The sequence below is a fragment of the Phyllostomus hastatus genome, unplaced genomic scaffold (assembly GCF_019186645.2).
Source record: "Phyllostomus hastatus isolate PE091 unplaced genomic scaffold, TTU_PhHast_1.1 phas_contig_1, whole genome shotgun sequence".
In the NCBI taxonomy this organism is placed as follows: Eukaryota; Metazoa; Chordata; class Mammalia; order Chiroptera; family Phyllostomidae; genus Phyllostomus; species Phyllostomus hastatus.
Genome location: NW_025333498.1, coordinates 43,148,562 through 43,173,283, shown reverse-complemented (window position 1 = coordinate 43,173,283; position 24,722 = coordinate 43,148,562). Strand labels below are relative to the sequence as shown.

The window sequence follows — 24,722 nt, the reverse complement described above, 5'->3', positions numbered from 1 at the left end:
CCACCAAGCTCAACCATTTCTGTGAGCATCCTAATTACCAGTGTTTTGAACTCTGCATCTGATAGGTTGGCTATCTCTTCATTGTTCAGTTGTATTTTTTTTGTGTGATCTCAGTTGTATTTTTGCTTTGATCTGTTCTTTCATTTGAACCATATCTTTTTTTGTCTCAGCAGACTTGTTACATAGTAAGGGGTTAAGCCTTAGGTATTCACCAGAGCAGGGCAACCCTCGTCGCTGTGTTGTGGTGGTATATATGTGGGGGAAGGGTCCCAGACGGAACAATGCCACTTGCTCAGCTCTCTGCTTTCAGTGACTTCCCCCGCTACCCACACATAAATTGGGCCTTTCTGGTGCCGATTCCCAGGTAGGTGGTTTAGGGTATGTTCTATGACTCACTGAGTCTTTCCACAAACTCTCCTATGAAGCTGGGAGTTTCTCCTGCCACCTCAACCCCCACAGGTTTGTTTAGTCAGAGGTTTTAAGGATGTATTTCCCCATACTGGAACCCGAGGTTGTGGGGTCTGTCTGGCTTCCCAGTTGTTCCTCCCAGTTTATCAGCACACAAATGTAGGCCTGACCACTCTACCAGCTGCCACCCTGCCACAAGTCCTCCCCACTCTAGCTGCCCATCTCCACCTCTCCTACCAGTCTGGGTAAATGTTTCTTCTTTAACTCCTTGATTGACTGACTTCCATAGTTAGTCAGTTAGATTTTCTGGCAATTCTGGTTCTTTTTTATTTTTAAATTTGTTGTTTTCCTCCTTTTGCTTGTGCAAGGAGACAAAGTGCATTTACCTACACCTCCATCTTGGCCGGAAGTCAAGATCTTCAAGATTTCTTAATCAATGCACATGTATCACTCCAGAATGCCTGTTACTTAAAGATTTGGTTAGTAGAACATGTTACCCAAAGTGTTACTGTAAATAAGTTAAAATCAGGATTATTTGTCTTTATGTGAGCATAGGATTTCCAAATCAAGTAGAAATTCAAATATGTTTAGTGGAGCAAGTATGAAAAAACATTTCATAATGTTTGACTTTTATTTAGAACTAGCTTCAAAATGACTGATAAATGAAGCAGCACAATCCCAGAAACAGAACTTTTCTGGGCAAAAACAGAAAACTCCACTCATTGTAGTATGCTAAGAATTCTTAACTCTCTCCTATATAAAATAATCAAAGTTCAATCCATTTGATTAAAAGTCAGAAAATGATTCCAATAGTTCATCTTGGTGGAGCTATTTTCTCCAAGGTATCAACCACTACTTTTCAGCATGCTTTTAGAATAGACTATGTATGAGTAAGAAGAGTCACAAAGAACAGAATGCTATGAAGTAAAGAGCTATTTTATCCACCCTCACTCTCCCCTCCAGAGGCCTGAGCAGGAGGACATAAGAACAAGGCAAATGGCTTTTTACAGAGTAAGATTAAAACATCTATTGAGTGACAACTGTGAAACGGGAAGAAATTAAATTCTAATGGAATAGGATCTGTAGACTTTTATTTCTTAAATTGTTTATCCACTTTTAAAAACAAACAAGGACATAAAACTACAAAAGGATAAGAAATAATTTACTTACAACACAATTTGCCATGAATTGATTTATACATTAAGTTCCATACAATAGATTTAATTTATTACACAGAGGAGACAAGGCAGAAAAATTTTAAACCAAAAATATTAGGAATAATTCCAATTTAACTTTATTGTAGTATCTCAAAAATTTTACTGCAATAAAACATTGTTTGTTTTATAATATATCAATTTATCATCAATTTTTAATACTGTATCTTCTGCATTATGCAAAATACACTACTAAGAATTCTAGAAAATGCAAGCCAATCAACAATACAGAAAGCAGATCATTAGGTGCCTGAGACCTGAAGTATGGGGAGGGGAGAGGCTAACTTCAAGAGGGCACGAGGGAACTTTCTGGAGTGACAGAAATGCTCTGAATCATAATTGTGGTCATAGTTACACAGCTGTAAGCTTTTGTCAAAGTTCATCACACTGTTTACTTAACATGGGTACAGTTTACTATCAGTAAATTATACCTGAATAAAATTGATATAAAAATGCAGTCATAACAGTTGATCATAGCTGACAATCATTCCAATTACCTAAAGACTTTTATTGCAAATTTATTGTGTTTCTGACACAAAAGGTTAAAGATACCATGAGCAAAAACCAGCAGAGTGCTAGCATTAGTTTACAGTCACCAATTATAATAACTTATTACTCAGTTCAATGCACTGCCACCTGCACTGTATTTACCACATATTACGTTATATTACTGGTTAAATTTTTCTCCTGAATTAGGCTTTAGGTCAAAAAAAAGAAGTACAATGTATTTATTAGCATCCTCCCAAATCCAGCTCAATTTATTTCACAAGCTAAGTGTTTATATACACTGATTTCCACCATAAAATATTTCAGACAAGTAATTATTTCTTCATACTAAACAAGCAACAATTTTTGAAAAATGTATAAGAGTAGGCATCATGATTTCTCATACTGGGCAATGTTACTGTGGAAGAGTAACAAAAATTTTCCATAATCATATTTAAAGAATTATCTCAGAATTTAAAAAGTAAAACTCCAGTGGGTAATATATAACCAATAGGAACTTTCAAAAAAGCTACTGTATGAAAGTATAATTTTTTAAAGTAGGAATATTACAATTTTATTTCTTTCACCATACTGATAGTGTCGCCATTATATACAAGTTATACAATTTTTACTATAATTACAGAAATGTATCTATTTCTAAAAATAACATGACATTTTCACACTTAACAGGAATTGGTTTAAGATGCTTCACAGATTTAACAAAAAACATTTGAACAGTTTACTAATTAATGTTTTAAAAATTAATTACACAGTAATCAGGACAGTGTGGTACTGGCAAAAGAACAAACAAATATATCAAAGAAACAGAAGAGAGAGCCCAGAGATCGACGACTGACATATACAAATACAGTCAACTGATCTTTGACAAAGGAATAAAGGCAATTCGATGGAGATTTTTTTTCTTTTTTAGCAGATGCTGATAGACATCTACATGCAAAAATCTGAATCTAAAACATAGACCTTATACCCTTCAAAAAAATAACTCAAAATGGATCATAGATGTAAATATAAAATGCAAAACAACAAAATACCTAGAAGATGATGTACCAGAAAATGTAGCTGACCTTCATTTGGCCATGACTTTTAGATACAACACTAAAGGCACAATCCTGAAACAAAACTTGATAAGTTGGACATCATTAAAACAAAAAACTTCTGCTCTGTAAAATGACATTGACACGAAAATAAGAAAATACTCACTAGGATAAATATTTACAAGAGACATATATGATAAAGGACTCATCCAAAGCATACAAAGAACTCTGAAAACTCAACAATAAGGAAATAACCCAATTTAAAAATGAGCAAAAGGTCTGAACAGATATCTTATCAAGGATGATATACAGATGACAAGTAAGCATATGTAAATGTTCATCATCATATGGCATCAGGGAATGGTAAATTAAAACAATCAGATAGCACTACACATCTATTGGAATGCCTAAAATCCAAAACACAACACTGAAGAGAATATGAAGCAACAATAATTCTCATTCTTTTTCAGTGGGACTACAAAATATACATTCACTTTAGAAGACAGTTTGGCTATGTTTTACAAAACTAAAACTAAACATACAATCCAGAATACAATCCTTATCATACAATCCAGAAATCATGTTCCTTGGTATTTATTTAAATAATTTGAAAATGTATGTCCACACAAAACCTTAAACACAAACATTTATAGCAGTTTTATTCAGAATTGCCAAAACTTGGAAGCAGACAAGATATTCTGCAAAAAGTAACTGGATAGCCCTGGCCAGTGTAGCTCAGTTGGTTGGGGCATCATCCCATAGACCAAAAGGTTTGTAAGTTTTATTCCTGGTCAGACCACATACTCAGGTTGCAGGCTGGATTTGGGGCTGCATACAAGAAAGCAAACAATGGATGTTTCTCTCTCACATGTATTTTTAGGGACAAAGTAAGTTAAATTAACAAAATATGTTAAATTACCAAAGGATTTTAAGTTAAGTCATTAAAACCATTTTTGCAATAGATTTTTATTAAAGTTGAAATTAGCTTTCAAAGGATTCAAAATCATTTTTAGATAACTATATATTTTATGTGAAGCATTATGACAGTTCCCTGACACCCATGGACTTACAATCTCAGTAAGAAGACACAATTGACACAAGAGAAATGGATATTAGAAGTAATAAATGATTAGTTAGGAGAAGCATGACACAGAAAAATCATGGTTGACTGAAATATCTTTAGCTTTAATAATTCAGGAGAACAAAGATTCCATTAAATAATCTAACAAATTAACCACATTTGTCAAGGGAGATAAACAATTTCATTTTGGATGTTAATTTTGAGGTGTCACTGGTATCTAGTAAACATCTGGAGCTCAGGATAAGTCAACATCAAACTGCTAATCTAAAAATCAACAGGGACTACTTCCAAGTCAAGATGGTGGCATATGCGGACATGGCTCACCTCTTTGTACAACCACATCAAAATTACAACTAAGGAACAAGACAAAGGTGTCCACTTACACCAAACCTATTCAACATAATATTGGAAGTCCCAGCCACAGCAATCAGACAAGAAAAAGAAATAAAAGACATCCAAATCAGAAAGGAGGAAGCAAAACTGTCCTTGCAGATGACATGACACGATAGTGTACATAGAAAATCCTACAAACTCCACCAAAAATCTACTCGACCTAATAAGTGAATTTGGCAAACAAACAGGATACAAAGTCAGCCAGAAATCAAAGGCATTTGTGTACACTGACAATGAAATATCAGAACAGAAATCAAGAAAAAAGTCCCATCCGATATAGCAACAAGAAAAATAAAATATCTAGGAAAACCTAACCAAGGAGGTCAAAGACCTGTACTCAGAAAACTACACAACACTGAAGAAAGAAATTAAGAAAGACACAAACAAATGGAAGCATATACTATGTTCATGGATTGGAAGAAGTAACATCATCAAAATGAAAGCAATTTATAGATTCAATGCAATCCCTATTAAAGTACCAATGACATATTTCACAGATAAAGAAACAAATATTTCAGAAATTTGCCGGGCGTGGTGGCGTGCGCCTATAGTCCCAGCTACCCGGGAGGCTGAGGCAGGAGGATCGCTTGAGCCCAGGAGTTCTGGGCTGCAGTGCGCTATGCCAATCGGGTGTCCGCACTAAGTTCAGCATCAATATGGTGACTTCTCAGGAGCTGGGGGCCACCAGGTTGCCTAAGGAGGGGTGAACCGGCCCAGGTCGGAAACAGAGTAGGTCAAAACTCCCGTGCTGATCAAGAAACAAATATTTCAGAAATTTATATGGAACCATAAATGACCCCAAATTTTAGTTGCAGCAATTCTGAGAAAGAAGAACAAAGTATGGGGATCACAATACCTGATATCAAACTGTATTACAAGGCCACTGTAATCAAAACAACCTGGTAGTGGGACATGGACCAGGCACATGGTCAGACACATGGCCCAAAGCAACAGGACAGCCCAGAAATAAACCAAAGTCTCTATGGTCAATCAATATTTGACAAAGGGGGCAGCAGCATAAAATGGAGTAAAAATAGCCTCTTCAACAAATGGTGTTGGGAGATCTGGATAGCTACATGCAAAAAAATGAAACTCGAACACCAACTTACACCATTCACAAAAATAAATTCAAGGTGTATAAAAGACTTAAATATAAGTCACGACCCCATAAAAGCACTAGAAGAAAACATCAGCAGGAAAATCTCAGACATTCTAGGTAGCAATATCATCACTGGTATATGTCCCCTAAAGCAAGGAACATAAAGGAAATAAGAAATAAATGGGACCTCATCCAATTAAAAAGCTTCTGCATGGCTAAAGAAAACAGCATTAAAATGAAAAGAGAATCAATTATATGGGAAAACATATTTGCCAATGATATCTTGGACAAGGGTTTGATCTCCAAAATATAGAAAGAGCTCACACAACTCCAGGAAGACAAAAAACCCAATTAAAAAATGGGCAAAGGCCTTGAACAGATACTTCTCCAAGGACATACTGGGGGCCCAGAGACATGAAAAAATGCTCAGTATTGCTAGCCATGACAGAGACACCACTTCACACTGAGATACCATTTCACACTGGTCAGAATGGCCATCATAAACAAAGCAACAAACAACAAGTGTTGGAGAGGTTGTGGAGAAAAGGGAACCCTAGTGCACTGCTGGTGGGAATGCAGACTGGTGTGGCCACTGTGGAAAACAGTATGGAATTTCCTCAGAAAACTAAAAATGGAACTGCCTTTTGACCAATTCCACTGCTGGGATTATACCCTAAGAGCCCTGAAACACCAATTCAAAAGAACCTATGCACCCCAATGTTCATAGCAGCATAATTTACAATAGCCAAGTGCTGGAAGCAACCTAAGTGCTCATCAGTAAATGAATGGATCAAAAAAGTATGAGGCATTTACACAATGGAATACTACTCTGCAGAGAGAAAGAAGGAGCTCCTACCCTTTGTGAAAGCATGGATGGAACTGGAGAGCACTATGGTAAGTGAAATAAGCCAGGTGGTGAGGGACAAATACCATATGATCTCACCTTTAACTGGAATCTAACCAACAAAAGAAAAAATCAAGAAAAATATAACCAGAAATGTTGAAATTAAGAACAATCTAACAGTAACCATAGGGGAGGTGGGAGGGGACAATGCGGGGAAGGAGGGAAGGGTTTTCAGAAACAACTATAAAGGGCAGATGGACAAAATCAAGGAGGGGTGAAAGCAAGGGAGGGAGGTGGGTTAGGCTGGGTGCAGGGGGAGTGGTGGGGTGTAAATACAGACAACTGTAATTGAACAACAGTAAAATAATTTTTAAAAAAATTACAACTAAATTACAGAACAGCCATTACTCAGCGCCATTAGAAATCAAGTTGAATGGAAGTCTGACAACTACAGAATTAAAGAAACCACATACATAAAGACTGGTTGGACAGGTGTAGACACAGAAGGGGCTGGTCCCTCACCCACATGTGGTGGATAAATATTTGGGAGGGATATCTCAGGAGCAAGGAGCCGCGGCCCCACACCAGGCCCTCCAGCCCACGATTCCAGTGACAGAAAGATAAGTCCTCATAACTTCTGGTTGCAAAAACCAGCGGAGATTTAGCTGATAGAAGAAACTGCTGGAACCCCAAGCAGTTCCTCTTAAAGAACACACACACAGACTCACCTACTCAGATTCACTCTGTCTGAGCTCCAGCACTGCGGTAAGCAGCTTGAAAGGCACCGGTGGCATGCAGGGAGAAACTGAAGTATCTGGCATCAAGGCAAGCAGAGGCCATTTTCCCTTTTCTAAACTTTCCCCCAATAGAGCCTGCAATCTGGTGCCCTATCTGTGACTCCATCAACCTGGCTAACACTGTATGTCCCACCTTGGAGATCCCCAAAGACTGTGCCTCACCCAATTCACTGGCCTGCCCAAACTGGTTTTCCATATGAGGGCTGGTCTTGGTCATGCTTCACAACTTCCTACATCCTATCAAACAAGCAACAGCAGGCCTCAGTGAGCCCCAGGCCTGGCACTAACATCAACCAGCCTAGATTCACAGGTTGACTTCACCTGGGAATCTCCAAGCCAGCACAAGTAGCAGCCATCTTAGATTGCTTTACAGCTCAGGCAGAGGGGAGACTGGGGAAAAAACAGGTAGGCGGGCCGACCTTGGCATGCACCATCTGCGAAACCCCAGGGCCAGTGACCCTGTGGACAGCTAAGATTACGTTGGAGCACCACCACCCTGCCTCTGTACAGTTGCTCCTCCATTAAGGGTAAAGGTTAGTGATTAGTGGTCACAGCCAGTCCTTACAGCTGACTGGCCTGGGTGAATCCCTCCCATTGATCTGCCAACAGCAACCAAGGCTCACCTACAAGAGGAGGGTAACTCAGGCCACACAATGGGTGCACCTCCAGTACCAGCTTGGGTGAAAGGAGAGGCAGTACCACTGGACCCCATAGGATACCTGCTATATTAGGCCCCACTACCAAAACACAGAGTCAAAAAAGTTCTACCTAATACATAGAAACAAATACAATAAGGAGACAAAGAAATATGCCCAAAAGAACAGATCAGAACTGCAGAAAAAGAGATAAGCAAAACTGGAGATAAGCAACCTATCAGATGCAGAGTTCTAAACTCTGGTTATAAGAATGCTCAAAGATCTTAGTGAGGACCTCAACAGCATAAAAAATATCCAGTCAGAAACAAAGGATACACTAATTGAAATGAAGAACAATTTACAGGGAGACAATGGTAGAGTGGATAAAGCTGAGAATTAATCAATAATGTTGACTATAAGGAAGTAAAAAAGAACCAATCAGAACAATAAGAAGATAAAAAAATTTAAAAAAATAAGCATAGTATAATCAGCCTCTGGGACAACTTCAGGAAGTCCAATATTTGCATCATAGAGGAGGAAAAAGAACAAGAAATTGGAAATCTGTTTGAAAAATAATGAAAGAAAACTTCCCTGATTTGGTGAAGGAAATGGACATGCAAGTCAAGGAAGCACAGAGTCCAGAGCAAGATGGATGCAAAGAGGCCCACTCCAAGCCACATCATAATTAAGATGCTGAAGGTTAAAGATAAAGAGAGAATCTTAAGAGTAGCAAGAGCAAAGAAGTTAGTTACCTATAGGGGAGTTCCCATAAGACTGTCATCCAACTTCTCAAAAGAAACTTCATAGGCTAGAAGGGATTATCAAGAAATGTTTAAAGTCATGAAAAGCAGGGACCTACAGCCAAGATTGCTTTACCCAGCAAATATATCATTTAGAATCCAAGGGCAGATAAAGAACTTCCCAGACATGGTAAAACTAAAAGAGTTCATCATCACCAACCCAATATTCTAAAATTGTTAAAGGGACTATTTAAGTAAAAGAAGATCAAAACTATGAACAATAAATGGCAAAATACAAGTCTATCAACAATGGAATCTAAAGAAAAAACTAAGCAAACAAGAAGAACAAAGACAGAATCATGGATACAGAGATTGTTTTGATGGTTGCCAGATGGGAGGAATTGTTGAAGAAGTGAGAGAATTAAGAAGTACAAATATGTAGTTACAGAAGGGCCATGGGGATGTAAAGCACACTATAGAAAACAGAGAAGCCAAAGAACTTACACATATGACCTATGGACATGAACAATGGTAGGGGAAATTGCTAATGGAATGGGAATGCTGGGTGGAGGGGGGAAAGGGGGGAAATCAGGACAACTGTAATAACATAATCAATAAAATATAATTTAAAAATAAAATAAATAAAAATCAATAGAATACATGCAAATGTTAACTAAACTATTGTGGTAATCATTTCATCATACATGGAAGTCAAGTCATTATACTGAATACATTAAACTTCTACAGTGTTGTACATCAACTATACCTTAATAAAACTGAAGTAGAAAACAAAAACATTATTAGAATAGAGATGAAGATGAAAGACACAGAATTTGATAAAGTAATTCAAAATAGAAAACTAAGCCAGAGAAAATGGACTGAAAACAGGGCTTAGAAAAAGCTCCTAATCTAAGGGATAGGTAGCTAAAGAGTAGGGGAGGGGAGAGAGAGGGGAGGGGAGAGAGAGGGGAGGAATGAGGGAGAGTGAGCAAAAAAAAGGAGCCAGCAGAAACATTAAAAAAAAAAATAAAAAATAAACTAAAAAACATGACAGTAAGAAGATACTTGTACCCCAGTCTTCAGTCCAGAAAGTAAAAAACATAATGAATACCTCTTATCAATGAAACAAAGACACAGCCACAACCACAAACCACAAACTATATATATATATATATATATATATATATATATATATATATATATACACATATCTGCCAAATTATGTGATACCTGGAATCGAAATGCAGAATGATGCTAAGAGCCAAACCACACCCTCTCAACAGGAAAAAGATTTCCCTAAAGTTGGAACAGTTCTAAAGCCCAATTCAAGGAAACTCTGATTAGAGAAATGATGTCTAAGCATCTACCTGAGAGAATAAGAAAGGCTTCTCTAGAACATCATGTCTATACCACAAAAGGACAGGAAAAACCAACACATTTCTTATTATCAATGACCTAGTTTCCTAACTCAGAGAAACTGCCAAATGAAGTAAAAGAGAAGGGAAACAGTTACCACCAAACCACTTATGATATAGACTCTTATGACCCAGAAGATCTCAAAGTTACAGTGACCTTCACTTCACTGCAAGCTACGGTGAGATATATCCTCAAAGCAAAGAAAATGTCTTGTGTGAATGAGCATTTTAAGATTTAAAAACAAAAATCCAAATGAAGTACAAACCAATACCATTTATCCCCTCTCCCAACTACTTGATACTTGCATCTGACTTAATACTTTTTTCAGACAATACCTGTTCTTAAAGGAACTGAACCCATTCAAAAATAAGTAAGAACCAGAATAGAATCAGTAAAGAATTTAGGCAAAAGGACCAAAAATTGGGAGGGAAAAGGCAAATGCCAGATGAAGAAAAAGTGCTATCTTAGGAAAAAGAAGAACTCACAAATAATTTTCCATGATCTTAAAGAAATTACATAAAATATGAGCTATTTCAAAGTAAAAGGGTACAAAGAAAATAATAAAATATCTAAGAAAACATAAGCACTTTTTAAAAGTGATAAAAAAGCATATTGATAGGCTAAAGAAAAAGCTGAAATGTTTTAAAAAATAGATTAAAGCAGCAACAGTAACAAAAACCAAAATAGTACAAAAATAGGGAAAGAGAAGACAGGAATAAAAAAAACACAAAATAAATTTTTATAATAAAGATATATATATAAGAGATGAGGTGAGATGATCAATATCAAACATAAAATAGATCTAACCAATGCACATTTGCTTGCATTCTTGCAAAAGAAAACAGAACAAATGAAACAGAAAAGCAATATAATAGAAGAAAACTTTTTACTGGGGAATTGGGAGGGGACTGAATACCTAAAAATATTCCAGAAAAAAATTATATTCAAAACAATGATGCTAAAACATATTCTTACAAAATTATATAATCTAAAAGATAGAATGTATAAATTTTGTGGATTAATGACATATAAATCAAGACTGGCCTTCGAGATTTCTGTAACAGCATTTACCATTACCTGGAGATGACAGGATGATGCTTTCAGAGTTCTACAGAAAAGACATGATACCCAATTATGAGATGCCCAAGCAAATTGTCCATAAAGCATAAAAGCTGCCCACAAACATTTTCAAGCATTCAATTACTCAAGAAATACAGCAACTAAAGCAAGGGAATAGCTAGTCCCATTTGATATTGTGGCCCCATTTGCCTAGCAAGCCTATCACGCTGTAAAACATAACTGCCATTTTACTCTTCTGAGCTTGTCCCCAAGACTGGAAAGTAAGAACAGAACTATTTTCCCTGCAGCCACAGACAGAAGAAAACATTGGAAGGAACTGCAGCCTCTTGTTGCAACGCCCCAACAGCCCAGAGGTCACACAACAGCAACCCCTCCACCCTTTTTGAGTCCAATTATAATCCAATAAAAACTCAAAGCTCCCACCCCTCAATGCTGTTGTATCCCTCCACACCATGCCCCTCTCCTTTCTTAAAGAATGAATACAAACTTTATTCTCTACACTTTCTTCTGTTTGTGAATTCTTTCACAGCCCACGTCACCAACCACCCTAACAAATATAAACTGTTCTTGAGAAAAAAAAGTATACACACACGTAGATACATAAGCATATATAAATACAATTAATTTTGATATCACACACACAAAAAAACCTGACAAATCCAGCCAGCTAAAGAATGAATCAAAATTCTTTCCTTAACGAATGGAGATATGTGTTGTTATAAACAAGAACTAGATTTATTTTTACAGGATGAAATTGAACAGGTTCTAGTCCTGCAAACGAATGGGTCTTTACAGGGAGAAGCCATGTTCACAGAGTATAATGAAAACACAAGGCTACCGCAGTGCCACCTCCCATTATGAAGTGAAAGAAAATAATAATAATAAGGCACAAGATATTCTAATAGGAAAATTTGTTCCTACAGGTCCTCCAAAGAAATAGGGTCTTTCCATTTCTGGAAGACAGAAATAGGACTGAAGTCAGCCAATTTCAGCAGGTGCAATAGCTCAGAATGCCCTGGGAGATGGCCACTGGACCTCAGCTTTTATGGAACCAACTGGAGTTAGTACTAATGCTTTTTGAGACTGACCAGGAATTCCAGGGTTCTGCTATTCAGGCACAAACAATCCACCAATCTTTTTAAAATACACAACTAAAAGAAAATAACACACTTAGATTTAAAGGACTACACTTAAACTAAATTAGCAAACAATTTTTTTATAATGAAGTTAGTAAGCTAAGACTTGATTTTATTCTGTAGAACCAGTTTCTCAATCTACTCACCAAACAAACTGATTTTCCTAAAAAACTGTAGTGTTTTGGGCGGGACATCAGTCCCTGAAAATAGAATTTTCTCAGGAACTACTTCCCAAGACAATTTGAATTAAAAAAAAAAAAGAGCAAGAAGCACTGAATGCTTTTAGATATAAAACTAGGATTAAATAACTGAAAACTAGTAACAAAATAGAATATAAGTGTTACACATCTTGACAAGGTACAAATTTTATATAACTAATAAAAACTAGGAGATAAAACAGAAAATATGTTAATTTCTTGCTTTTCAATGCAGAAAATACACTGATACAATAATACATATAGTTAATTTTTAAAAATTCAATGATCTTGCCCTGACTGGTGTGGTTCAGTTGGCTGGCCATCATTCCCCCACATAGCAAAAGGTTGCAGTTTCAATTCTTGGTCAGGGCACATGTCTGGGTTGCAGGTTCGGTCCAATGGGGGGAAGGGTGACAAGCAACCAATTGATGTTTCTTTCTCACATCAATGATTCGCTCCCTCTCTTCTTCTCTCCTCTGCCCTCTCTCTAAAAAAAATTAAATCTTTAAAATATGTATACAATAATCTTAATGTCTTCATATTTTCATAACGTTTTCAATTTAATGAAATTACTTAGGAATTACTTATTACAAAGAATCACTTCTTTATTCACTGCAAGTTCTTTGGTTTTACTTTCTTTTACTTCTGTTAAAATCAATATTACTTTTATTTAAACAAAAAAATTGCATATAAAATAATCCTATCCTTATAGTTTCTCTCTTATTTCTTCATCTATAAATATATGTATGTATGTATATGGGCATGTGTGTCTATGGGTGTAGGTATGCATGACATGGCAAGGAAAAAATGTGTGAAATGATGTGCTAAATTATAATAATTATTATAGAATTAGTTTTTTAAATTCCTTCATCCTTTTTTGTTTTTATAGTGAGTTTTTATATAGTAAGTATATAATAATCACTTGATGCAAATCTGTATTTTAAGAACTTGGTAGGGCAAAATCATAGTAATTGTGAGTCTGACTCAGAAAATCATACATGCTTCAGATATTTCTGTATTTATTGTCACTTATTCACTCATTTTTTCAACCAGTAACTGTCTTGTACCTACTATGTAGAAAAAATAAAAGACTTTAAACTGTCTTAAAGGTTTTATATGTCATCACATACTTAATAAGAGAAAGTCTGTACTAGATAATCATAAAGCATAATGTTCTATTAAAAGGCACTGATCACATAAAATTTAAAACATGAAGGAATAAACACAATATAAACACCTTAGTTCATTCTTAATGATACTATTTTTTTTTGTAACATAGCAGATGTAGGATTTAAACACACACACACACACACACACACACAGGTCATCTTATTCCAAACTTTAATTAAACAAAATCTAACTAAAATGGTATCTCAACATAGTGGTATAAGGTTTGAAATCTTCTACTCATAAAAAGGACTATACTCCCATGCTAAAAACAAACAAACAGCCCTGGCTGGTGTAGCTCAGTGGATTGAGCATGAGTCTGTGAACCAAAGGGTTGCCGGTTCGATTCCCAGTCAGGGCGCATGCCTGGGTTGCAGCTAGGTCCCCATTTGGGGACACATGAAGGGCAACCACACACTGGTGTTTCTCTCCTTCTCTTTCTCCTTCCCTTCCCCTCTGATAATAAATACAATCTTTTTAAAACAAATGAACAAACAAACAAACAAACAATTTTCTGACTTTTTTCTTGTTATCCAATACCTTCCACCTTAGAATATCCCCTTGAGTTACCTCCCTCTGTATAGCCTCCCAGGCTAATGGACTTTTTGGCATAAAGAGGACATTCTAATGTCTTTTGAGCATATTTTCTCCTTTGAACATTTGATCAAATGCCTCATTTAATCAAATGCCACAGCTCTAATTCCTCATCTCACAACTGTGTTGTTCTTTTTAAGAAACAATCTATAAAATTTAACTGAACAAGCAAAGCAATGGAAATCACCAGATTATAGTATGCTATTTACTAGAAACATTCTAAATTTTGAGGAGGGTGAAGTAATTTTAACAAAAAGATCACTGGCAAAACCCAAAAGAAGATATATATTCAAAAATATGTATATTGATTCACATCTTTGGTTTACATCTGTTTTTGCTCTGAAATGGGGGAAAGCCCAGATAACTCTCTGAAAAGGTTAAACATAACTTCCCCCAGTTGCTTTTTGAAACTCACATATATAATGACATTTGTTGGCGGAGTCTCCACATATGACTTGCAAAATAGTGGTAAACAATCTTAAAGATGATGCAAACAGCAGGTATGCAAAAGGAAATGCTAAAAAGTGTGTTATTTATACAGTGTTGAAAGCTCTTAGGGAGATGATTCAAAAGTATTTTAAAATCATTCTTTGAAATTTGAAGTAAGTGCATCTAGCACCAAAAACACAGATTTTATAAATATGAACGATGAACTTTATATAAGTTATGAATTGCATACATCTTGCAATTTTGGAAAAGTGTTTTGCTGGAAGACAAATAATGTGATTATGTATCACCTTCTTTTTGTTTTTTTTTTGTCCCATGAACATAGAAGAATTCATTGGGGGGTAGGGAGAATGAAGCTGAGCCATTCAAGTGCCTATGACAAGGCACATCTCATTTTCTCTCCATACCAAGAGTAAAGAGTGGAGAGAGAAAGGGAAGAAAGAAGCTTAACAAGATGGAAAATAAAGTTGTAGTTAAAAGCAAAAATGAGACATGTGGGCTTATAAGATGGTGCTGGTCTCCCACAGAATGGAAATGGGAACAATGACATAAGATACATACATATACATATATATATATATATATATATATATATATATATATATATATATATATATATATATATATAAAAGGGTCATAATATGAGGCAAAAAACCATGCTTAGAAAATGTGAGATTATTTAGTGAGTCAGGCAATGCCACCCAGCTGGAGCATCAGCATTCTTCATGACTGCTACAGGGAATGATACACGGCTGCTGTACTTATGAGGTCAGGTGTGGTGCCTGCTGCTGAAGTTGCTATACTTGACTTTGGCCAAAGGCCATAATAATGAAGCATAGTTGCAAGAGCATGGTCTTTGTAGTCACACAGACCTGGGCTCATAACCTACATTTTTTTAGTTATATTTGCAAGATTGCTTCAACCCTGTGAGTCTCAGTTTGCTTATCAGCAAAATGTGTATAACTACAACCAGTTCACAGTACTGTCACAATACATAATTGAGACGATGCATGTAAAACACCTATACACTGCTTGGCAGAAACACAGTAAGTTCAGTATATAGGCTTCTTCCCCTATGTCCCTCTAACTTGGTTTTCTACCAAACACAGTAGCATCTAAAACATTCAAAACTATACTCTTCCAAGCAGTAACAAAAAAAAAGCTGCTAATTTAAGTTTTAATTACAGTAGTTTTGGAGACTGTACATTGATATAAGTGTTCTTTGAGAATCTCTTTCATCCCAATGGAATATATCTCTCAGCCAAGCAGGGAACAAATGTAGTACAATGCAAAGGAAGCTGGACCTGGCCTGAGTACATCTGGTTTCTGGTCATGGTTCCACTAGTCACGTGCTCTAGTAAATTACAGCTGCCCTGGATCTCAGTTTCCTCATGTAGAAAATAAGAGTACCGAACTTGCCTAAGACAACTTCTGGCTCTAAAATGGTATTCTATTGTCTAAGTATTGCTTGATACTCAACTGGGCTAAGTATTGTAAGATGCAAAATGAATAAATATGAGGTCCACCCAAACATAAGAAACCATCAAGCTGCCTAGAGAGAAAAATGACATATGTGATAATCAGCAAGAAAGCTATTCATACACATAAATAAGCACCATGATAACAACATTACATAGTAATATGAAAAGAAACATTATACACCAATATAAAAAGAAATACCCTGTCTTTAAAAAAAAATTGATGGATAAAGGAAGTTCCAAGAACAGCCTGAACTAAAAAGCAAGATGAGATTCACAGAAGCAGAACATAAGCTGTCAAACAACTCGTGTTTAAAATGCAGATGATATCACCTAATATCTATCTGTCAAAACATAAAGTAGCTAAGTAAGGTCTTTTAAGATCCATTATCATATGTTCTGTAGTAAGATATTAAGTTTGATACAGATAACAAAAATTAAAAAGCTAAAAAAAAATTTACAGAGGAGAGAACTGAATTGGAAGGACCTTACAATTAAAACTCTTGCCCTGGCTGGTGTAGCTCAGTGGATTGAGCACTGGCCTGCAAACCAAAGGGCCGCAGGTTTGATTCCCAGTCAGGGCACATGCCTGAGTTGTGGACCACGTCCTCAGTGAGGGGTGCATGAGAGGCAACCACATATTGATGTTTCCCTCTCTCTTTCTCCTTCCCATCCCCTCTGTCTAAAAGAACAAACTGACAGTAACCAGAGAGAAAGTGGGGGTGATAATGGGGGGCAAAGTGTGAAGGGTAGTCAAGAAACACATATAAAGGACCCATGGACAAAGCCAAATGGGGTAGGATCAAAGGTGGTGGTGGGGATGGCTGGGTTGAGGGGAAGATGGAGACAACTGTACTTGAACAATAATAAAAATAAATAAAAATAAAACTTTTTAAACAAAACAATAAACTAAATAAATTCTCTTATCCTCGGGGGGCGGGGGGGGGCAGGGGGAAGACTTCTGTGTAACTTGACAGAATGTCTCAACATATCTAAAGGGAAAATTCATCAAAAAGAAGGTGGAGGAATGGGAGGACTGGTCAGTAGAGGAATCAAAGAAGCCACATAGGTAAATATTCACAAGATTAAACTAAGCCACAGGGCAGAAAGTCTTGCCTGAGTTGACTGGAATAACATGGTTGCCTTGGCAAATATCTGCCTTCAGTGGGTAAAATAGCCTCAGGATAATTCAGTTGAAAGATACTTCTTCAAACAAGCATTCCTTGGGTAAGCTTTCCATGCTCAACTGGTGGTCTCTGGCAACATGGTTCCCATGTATCTTGCCAGAGAAAAAGAGTGCGCTGGTCGGAAATGCGGGGTCAGCTTGGCAGCTGCATTTCTCAATCATCAATCGACCTCCATATTAACAACTTGGCTTCCCAAGAAGCCCGCCTACTGGGACACAATGTACTGATCTGCCAAATCAAGTAATCTAATCTGCTTGACAGTTGTATTTCTCATTGGAAATTAACTAAGTGACAAACATACATGTACGTGTGTGTGTATTAAGAGAGAGAGAGATATCTGTATATCAATTTCTAGGAGCATGATTAAAGTGACCCTGCTTCAAAGGGATGTCCACTCTCAGAGGGCCTAGTATGTCAGGTATCTGAAAGTGTAAGGTCAAACACCAGGCCCTGGACAATGACTTCACAAAGGAAAAGCCAGTCACTTGAAGTCCACTGGAAACTTTGCATAGCTCTGCAACAAATGTCCTTAATGTTCACACTATAGCATATGGTATACATATTTGTGATTTCATTGCTCTACTTATACAATATTTCCTTTTTTCAAAATGCCTTCCTCCCACCACTTCTCCACCTGGAGAACAAGTTCTCCTCCTCCTCTTCCTCTTTGTTTAAAGCTATAGCTCAAATGTCAGCTTCTGTCACACCTTCCCAACCACTCAGGTAAAATTAATCACATCCTCTTGAGTGCTGCCATAGCAACCAGTGTACACTTCTCTGTGCCAGTGCTCTCAAATCAGAGTGGGGAATCCAGACCAGCTCCTCCCATTACCTGCTCACCTCCCCAACAAGGCACATGCATTCATCTATGTCAATGATTTTCAACCAGTGTTCCACAATTTTAAATATGTAATAATATCTGACTATTTAGTCAGGGGCCCTGACCTCTTTTCCCTTAGATTATCAAATAAAAAAACAACAATATAGCCCTGGCCAAGTAGTTCAGTTGAGTAGAACGTCATCCTGATGTACTAAGGTTATGCGTTCAGTCTCTGGTCAGGCACATATAAGAAGCAAACAATGAATACACAAATAAGTAGAACAACAAAGTCTCAATCACTCATCTTCTCCTCTCTCTCTCTCTCTTTTCCTCTTTCTAAAATCAATAAATTTTGAAAAATAACAGCCAACACAATAGTCATCCAATGTGAATGAATCAAAATTATACCTATTTATGTCAGATCAGGGAAAAAAATGATTTTTAATGTGCCACAGAATTTTAGGAATTAGTCTATGTGTGCCACAAGATGGAAAACGTTGAAAATCACTGATCTATATTAACAGCTATCATGTATGCTTTAAGTGCTTACTAAATGTTGCAATGAGAAGGTAAAGAGCTATGTATTGGTAAAGAGGTGGATGTGAAATAATTCTATACAGGGAGAAAATAGCATGAGTTGAGAAGGTGAGAAAGTGAGACTAGACAAGGTATGTATGAGAAAAGAAGAAGGTCAAGAGCAGAGGGTTCACCAAATATTACTATAAAATAATGGGAAAAATTACGAACAAATTATTGAGGGTCCTGATAGGTTGATAAAAGGGTATAAATGGGATTGATTAGGCAAAAGAAAACTATAGTATGTTCCTAGAAAAAAATAAAACAGTAACATCAAGAATTTAATAAAGAGCAGAATGTGCTTGTAAAAAGAACTAAAAAGAACCAGAGATAGGGGCCAGAGTTTGAATGTCCACCTAACTCCCACCCAATCACACACAATGGCTAGCAAGTTATTTAACTCCTATGAGCCTTAATTTACTTATTTATAAAATGTGAACAATAATATCTACCCTGCAGTGCAGTTTTGAAAATTTAATATTATCTAGCACAGTAACAGAGATATGGCATCCATCTGTAATAGCAGCTACTGTGCCTAGTTATATAAACATTAATCTAGAACTGTAAGTGAAGTGAATAAAAGGAGAGGACTGGAAGCTGAAAGATCATTTAATAGAAAATTACAATAGTCACTTAATTTGGCACAGGTATAGACTTGAAGTCACATTACCTTGGCTTTACAAATATCTCTTCCCTTAACAAGCAATGATGCCTCAGACAAGTAACTTCTTTCAGCACATATTAACTGACCTGCAAATTGCAATAATAAACTCTACTGTTCCTGTTGTGCAAATCAATTATGTTGATTATTTTAAATAGAAAAAAATGCATTTTAAAATGTTTCAGACACTATATAGTATTTTGAAGAACAGGAAGAAATGAAGAGGATAGGACAAATTTAAGAAATATTTTCAAGAAAGACTCAAGGACATTAGAGACATTTGGAGATACCCTTATCCAAATAAAAAATGTCAAGGTATTAAGAAATACTTCTTTAAAAGAAACTCAGAAATTCAGAGGAGAAATCAGTGATTAAGATGATTTGGGAAAGATCTGTTCTGAGGGAAAAGTTCATCTAAATAAAAGCAGATGCAAGAGCAGGACTAAAGTTTGGATGATACATAATGATATAAAATGGAGCTCTGAGGATTGCCAGCATTAGCCATTAGAGTGACATATATAAGAAATGATTTATCTATGACACAAATGCAAAGAAAGAAGAACTAAAGCTGTAATATTCAAAATACAGTTATTAAATACCTAGCAAAGGACAAGGACAAAACTTACCCCAGAAAGAGAAGACAGGTATTACAGGAAAATGTGTAGGCAGCAGAGTTCAAAGCAGAAATCCAAAGTACAGTGTTGGTGTAACTGAAAAGCCAAGGTCATGTGGCATTAGCATGTCAAGGAGACTGAAAACCGACTGGGGGAAACACTACAAATGGCTAGAATGTGGTCACCAGTGACCTTCAAAAGTGCAGTCCATACAAAGGTAGGACCAAAGCCAGATTGCAAGGAGTTAATCATAATTCGATAATCTAATACAAAAAGCACTTGCCAGTAAACTGAAGGTGAAATTCACAGATAAGAGAAAAGTATATTTAACAACTGAAAGGGGACAAACTTCATCTCAAAAAAGCCTCCTAGGATTTTTAACAGTTCCAAAAGAGAAAGAGGACTCTGGTTTTTCAAAATCTCCCAAAAGACATATATAAGTAGCAAAATACATGGAAGTTAGATTTTTCTGCAACTGAAAGACAAAAATAAAAGATTACTTAGCCCTAATAGTGACCTAAACTTTTGGTGACAATTAATTCACATATCCTAAGTATGTGAATTAATTTCAGTAACTAAGTTATTAGCTACCATAGGCAAGTCAGAGTATCCTCTGACTAAATTACATATTACTAAAAAGGGTAGGTAATAACAATACTATGTTATAAGTAATAAGTAAACATTGCTTTCTAATGCCCCAAATTGCCAGTTTGTAATGCTTATGTATATCTAAGTAAGACATACAGATAACTCTTTGTGGTTCTGTTCATAACATACACTAACTGATATTTGACTTTAATAAGTACAGTTACTTTTGATTACATTTAAAGGTATAACACACTCAAAGAGATCAGTTAAAAAATAAAAATTATTCCATAGTAAACTCAAGACAGGTCCTCTAGTGCCCATTTCCAACAATATCACCAACTCTGCAAACCTATCTGGATGTTCTGAGCCATTGTTTAAAGAACAATAGCCATTTCCTTGGCTCAGTAATGATTAACAAATATAACCATAATAAAAATCTTTCACTTGGGTTAAATATCTAAAGAAGTAAATTTTACCCTTTGACACATAATAGACAGACCTGAGATCATTATGCTAAGTGAGATAAGACAGTCAGAGAAAGACAGGTACCACATGATTTCACTCATACGTGGAATCTAATAAACAAACTGAACTAACAAGCAAAACAGAGATAGACTCATAGATGGAGGGAGCAGAATGACAGCTCTGGGGATGGGGATGGAGGGATGCATCAAAAAAAGGAAAAAAACAGAAAGAACTCATGGACATGGTGATTGTGAGAGGGAGAGGGTGGAGGTAGAAGAGGGGATGGAGAGATAAATGGTGGTGGAAAAAATACAATACAATAAAATAAATTAAAAAAAAACATTTAATGGCAAAATGAATGAATGTCCATATGAAAAGGCTGAGGGGCTACAATGGAATGTAAAAATTCTCCCCTCTCCTATTTTTCTCCATGGCAATTATAATCTAACACACACACACACACACACACACACACACACAAATATTAAACACCACAATAGAAAAAATGAGTAAAACTCTTTTAGGAATAGTAAGGTTCCCAGTATCTATCTTGAAGGAGATCTTCAAAAGATTAAAGAATAGAACAAACAGGAGAGGCAAGATGGCAGAGGAGTGTGCGGAAGGCAAACTAAACTCTTCCCAGGACCAATCTGGAATGACGACTAAATTCTGGAGAAATCACCTGGAACAAACAACTAAAAAATAGCAAGAGAGAAGCTTTATAACCTCTGACAGACAGAAGAATCAGCTTTAGCACTAACTGACTGGTAAGGAGTATGGTGGAGACTGAGAGGGCTGCCTGGGCACACACAGGTGGCAGCACTGGAGGGATAATTAAGCAACCAGTGGATCCACCTGAGAAGTGTGGAGTCTAAACCCTAAGCTGGGATCCCCAGCCTAGAGCACCAGAGCAACAAAAGTACACAGACAACCACTGGTGGCAGCGAAAAGCAGAAGGGTTGCTCTCAGCAACACATGGACGGCTGGAGATACAAAGAGCCTTTAAATCGGCCAACACACAAATTTTCATTTGTAGCCACTTAACCAGGGCTCTGGCAAAGGCGGGGGCAGAGTGGGCTAGAGATGCCTGAGGAGAGCCTGGAGATGGAAGCTTTGGGGAGAGGGCTAAGACAGTAGATGCCAGTATCCCACTGCTGAGTCATCCCCCATACAGCAGTAGCCATCCTGCTTAGGCAGACCATCTCCCAATAAGCGGCAGCGACCTGAAGGGAAACAATAGCCCCAACACCAGGAGGGATTCTGACCCAGCTCTGTGGTGCTTAAGCCTGACTGTTGAGTGCAGAGTAACTACATTAACAACTGGAGAAAATAGCCACAGAGAGTAAATCCCTGGCAGTCTTGGAGCAGGCTGCCTAAGGTCAGACAGGGTCTACAGCTGACATCACCAGAGGCTGATTCAGAAAGAAAAACCAGTGATAGATATTAGAGGCGACTGAAACGAAATCCACCGTGGTCTTCTCCATAATTAGTGATGTTTTCTTTCCTGCACAGCTTTTTAACATTCACTTCCTGTCCATGAAGTTTGTCCATATTAAGTCACTAGATTTTACACTATAGTTTATCTCCTTTCTTAAGAGTCTTAATCCCTTTATACCCTTAATTATACTGGTTCATTTGCTGTTGATAGTTGGATTGCAGGGGGCAGTTATTTTTGCAGATGTGGGTTGTTTCCTGGGCTTTGTGGTTTTGTTCTGGCAGCACCTGCACAACAGCATACAAGACATGGTGGATGGAGTGACCCTCAGTCAACCAGCTAGAGGGACGGACCCACTGAAGAACAACCCAACAACAAACAAAACCCAATTACATGCAGAGAACCAACATAAGTGGAATAAGGGGCATTCCCAAGAGCACCAAGTTCAGTAGATCAAGGAAGACTGCACCAATCTCACAGGTCTCCTACAATAGAAGTTCACACCATAAACTCAGGGAGTCAAAACAGATTAATTTAAGAAGCAGAGGTAAACAAGAAGAGTCTCACCAATAATGAGAAGACAAAGAAACAACCCCCTAAATAAAAGAAAAAGAGGAATCCTCAGAAAGAGTACTAAATGAAATAGAAACAAGTCTATTAGAATACTGAGAATAGTTTCTATTAGAAACTATTAGATACTGAGCTCAAAACAACAGTTATAAGGAAACTCAATGAGCTCAGTGAGAATTACCAAAAACTACCAGGAAGCTAAAAGGAACTTACAGCGAATTACACCAGGATGGAAAAGGACACAGAAACTGTCAACAAGAGCCAAGAGGCAATGAAGAGTACAATTTCTAAACTGAAGAACACAGTAGAAGGAATCAAAATCAGGCTAGATGAAGCAGAGGATCAAATCAGCGAGCTGGATGACAAGGGAGAAAAAGAACAATAAGAAAGAGCAGGATAAGGAAAAGAGGCTCAGAAAGAACAAAGAGGTGTTAAGGGAACTGCAGGACAACATGAAATGTAATAATATCCGTATAATAGGGATACCAGAAGGAGGAGAAGAGCAAGGGATAGAAAACTTGTTTTAAAAAGTAACGATGGAAAACTTTTCTAATTTGATGAGAAAAAGTCACACAAATCCAAGAAACACAGAGAGTCCCAATCATGAAGAACCCAAAGAGGCCCACTTCAAGACACATCATAATTAAAATGGCAAACTCAAAGACAAACAGAAAACCTTAATGACAACAAGGGAGAAACAGGAAATAACATACAAGAGGGCTCTGATAAGGCTAGCAGCTAACTCCTGAAGAGAAACACTACAAGCCAGAAGGTAACGGCAAGGAATATTCCAAGTAATGAAAAGCAAAGGACTGCAACCAAGACTAGTCTACCCAGCAAGGCTCACAGTTCAGATGGCCAAATAAGGAGCTTCTCAGACAAAAGAAAGCTGAAAGAATACACTTCCACCAAACCAGCACCACAAGAGATGCTAAAAGGACTGCTTTAGGAAGAGGAAGAAAAAGAATAAGGGAGGAACACAAGTATGAAGGGAATTAAATGGCAATGAATAAGCACCTATCAATAAAAACCTTCAATGTAAATGGATTAAATGCTCCAATCAAAAGATACACAGTAGCTGAATGGATAAGAAAACATGATGCACACATAGGTTGCCCACAAGAGACCCATCTCAGAACAAAAGACCTACATCCTGGCATACAAAAGCCATAGATCAGAAGGTTTCACAGGAGAATATTACAAAATATTTAAGGAGAAGCTAACCTCTATCCTTCACAGACTACTCCAAAAAGTCCAAGAAAAGGGTAGTCTCCCAAAATATTTTTATTAAGTCAGCTTTACCCTAATCCCAAAACCAGATAAAGACACAACAAAGAAAAAAAATACAGACCAATATCAATGATGAACATAGATGCGAAAATCCTCTGCAAAATACTGGCAAGCCATATGCAGCAATACACTAAAAAGATAGTACACTGTGATCAAGCAGGATTCATCCCAGGGATGTAAGGATGGTACAATATTCACAAATCAATAAACATATCACATAAACAAAAGACAAAAATAACATCATATCAA

General features: G+C 36.9%; 1 protein-coding gene across 4 annotated transcripts in view; it reads right to left on the bottom strand.

Moving 5' to 3' along the window:
* GTDC1 (glycosyltransferase like domain containing 1) overlaps positions 1–24,722 on the bottom strand; it is a 379,309-nt gene that overhangs the window by 292,216 nt on the left and 62,371 nt on the right. Inside the window, exon 1 of one of the 4 annotated variants that reach the window (XM_045839305.1) lies at positions 20,138–20,157. The exons of the other annotated variants lie outside the window; for them this stretch is intronic. The gene's annotated coding sequence lies outside the window, so the exon portion shown is untranslated. Of the gene's footprint in view, positions 1–20,137; positions 20,158–24,722 lie in introns of those variants that run through there. 4 annotated transcript variants of the gene reach the window in all.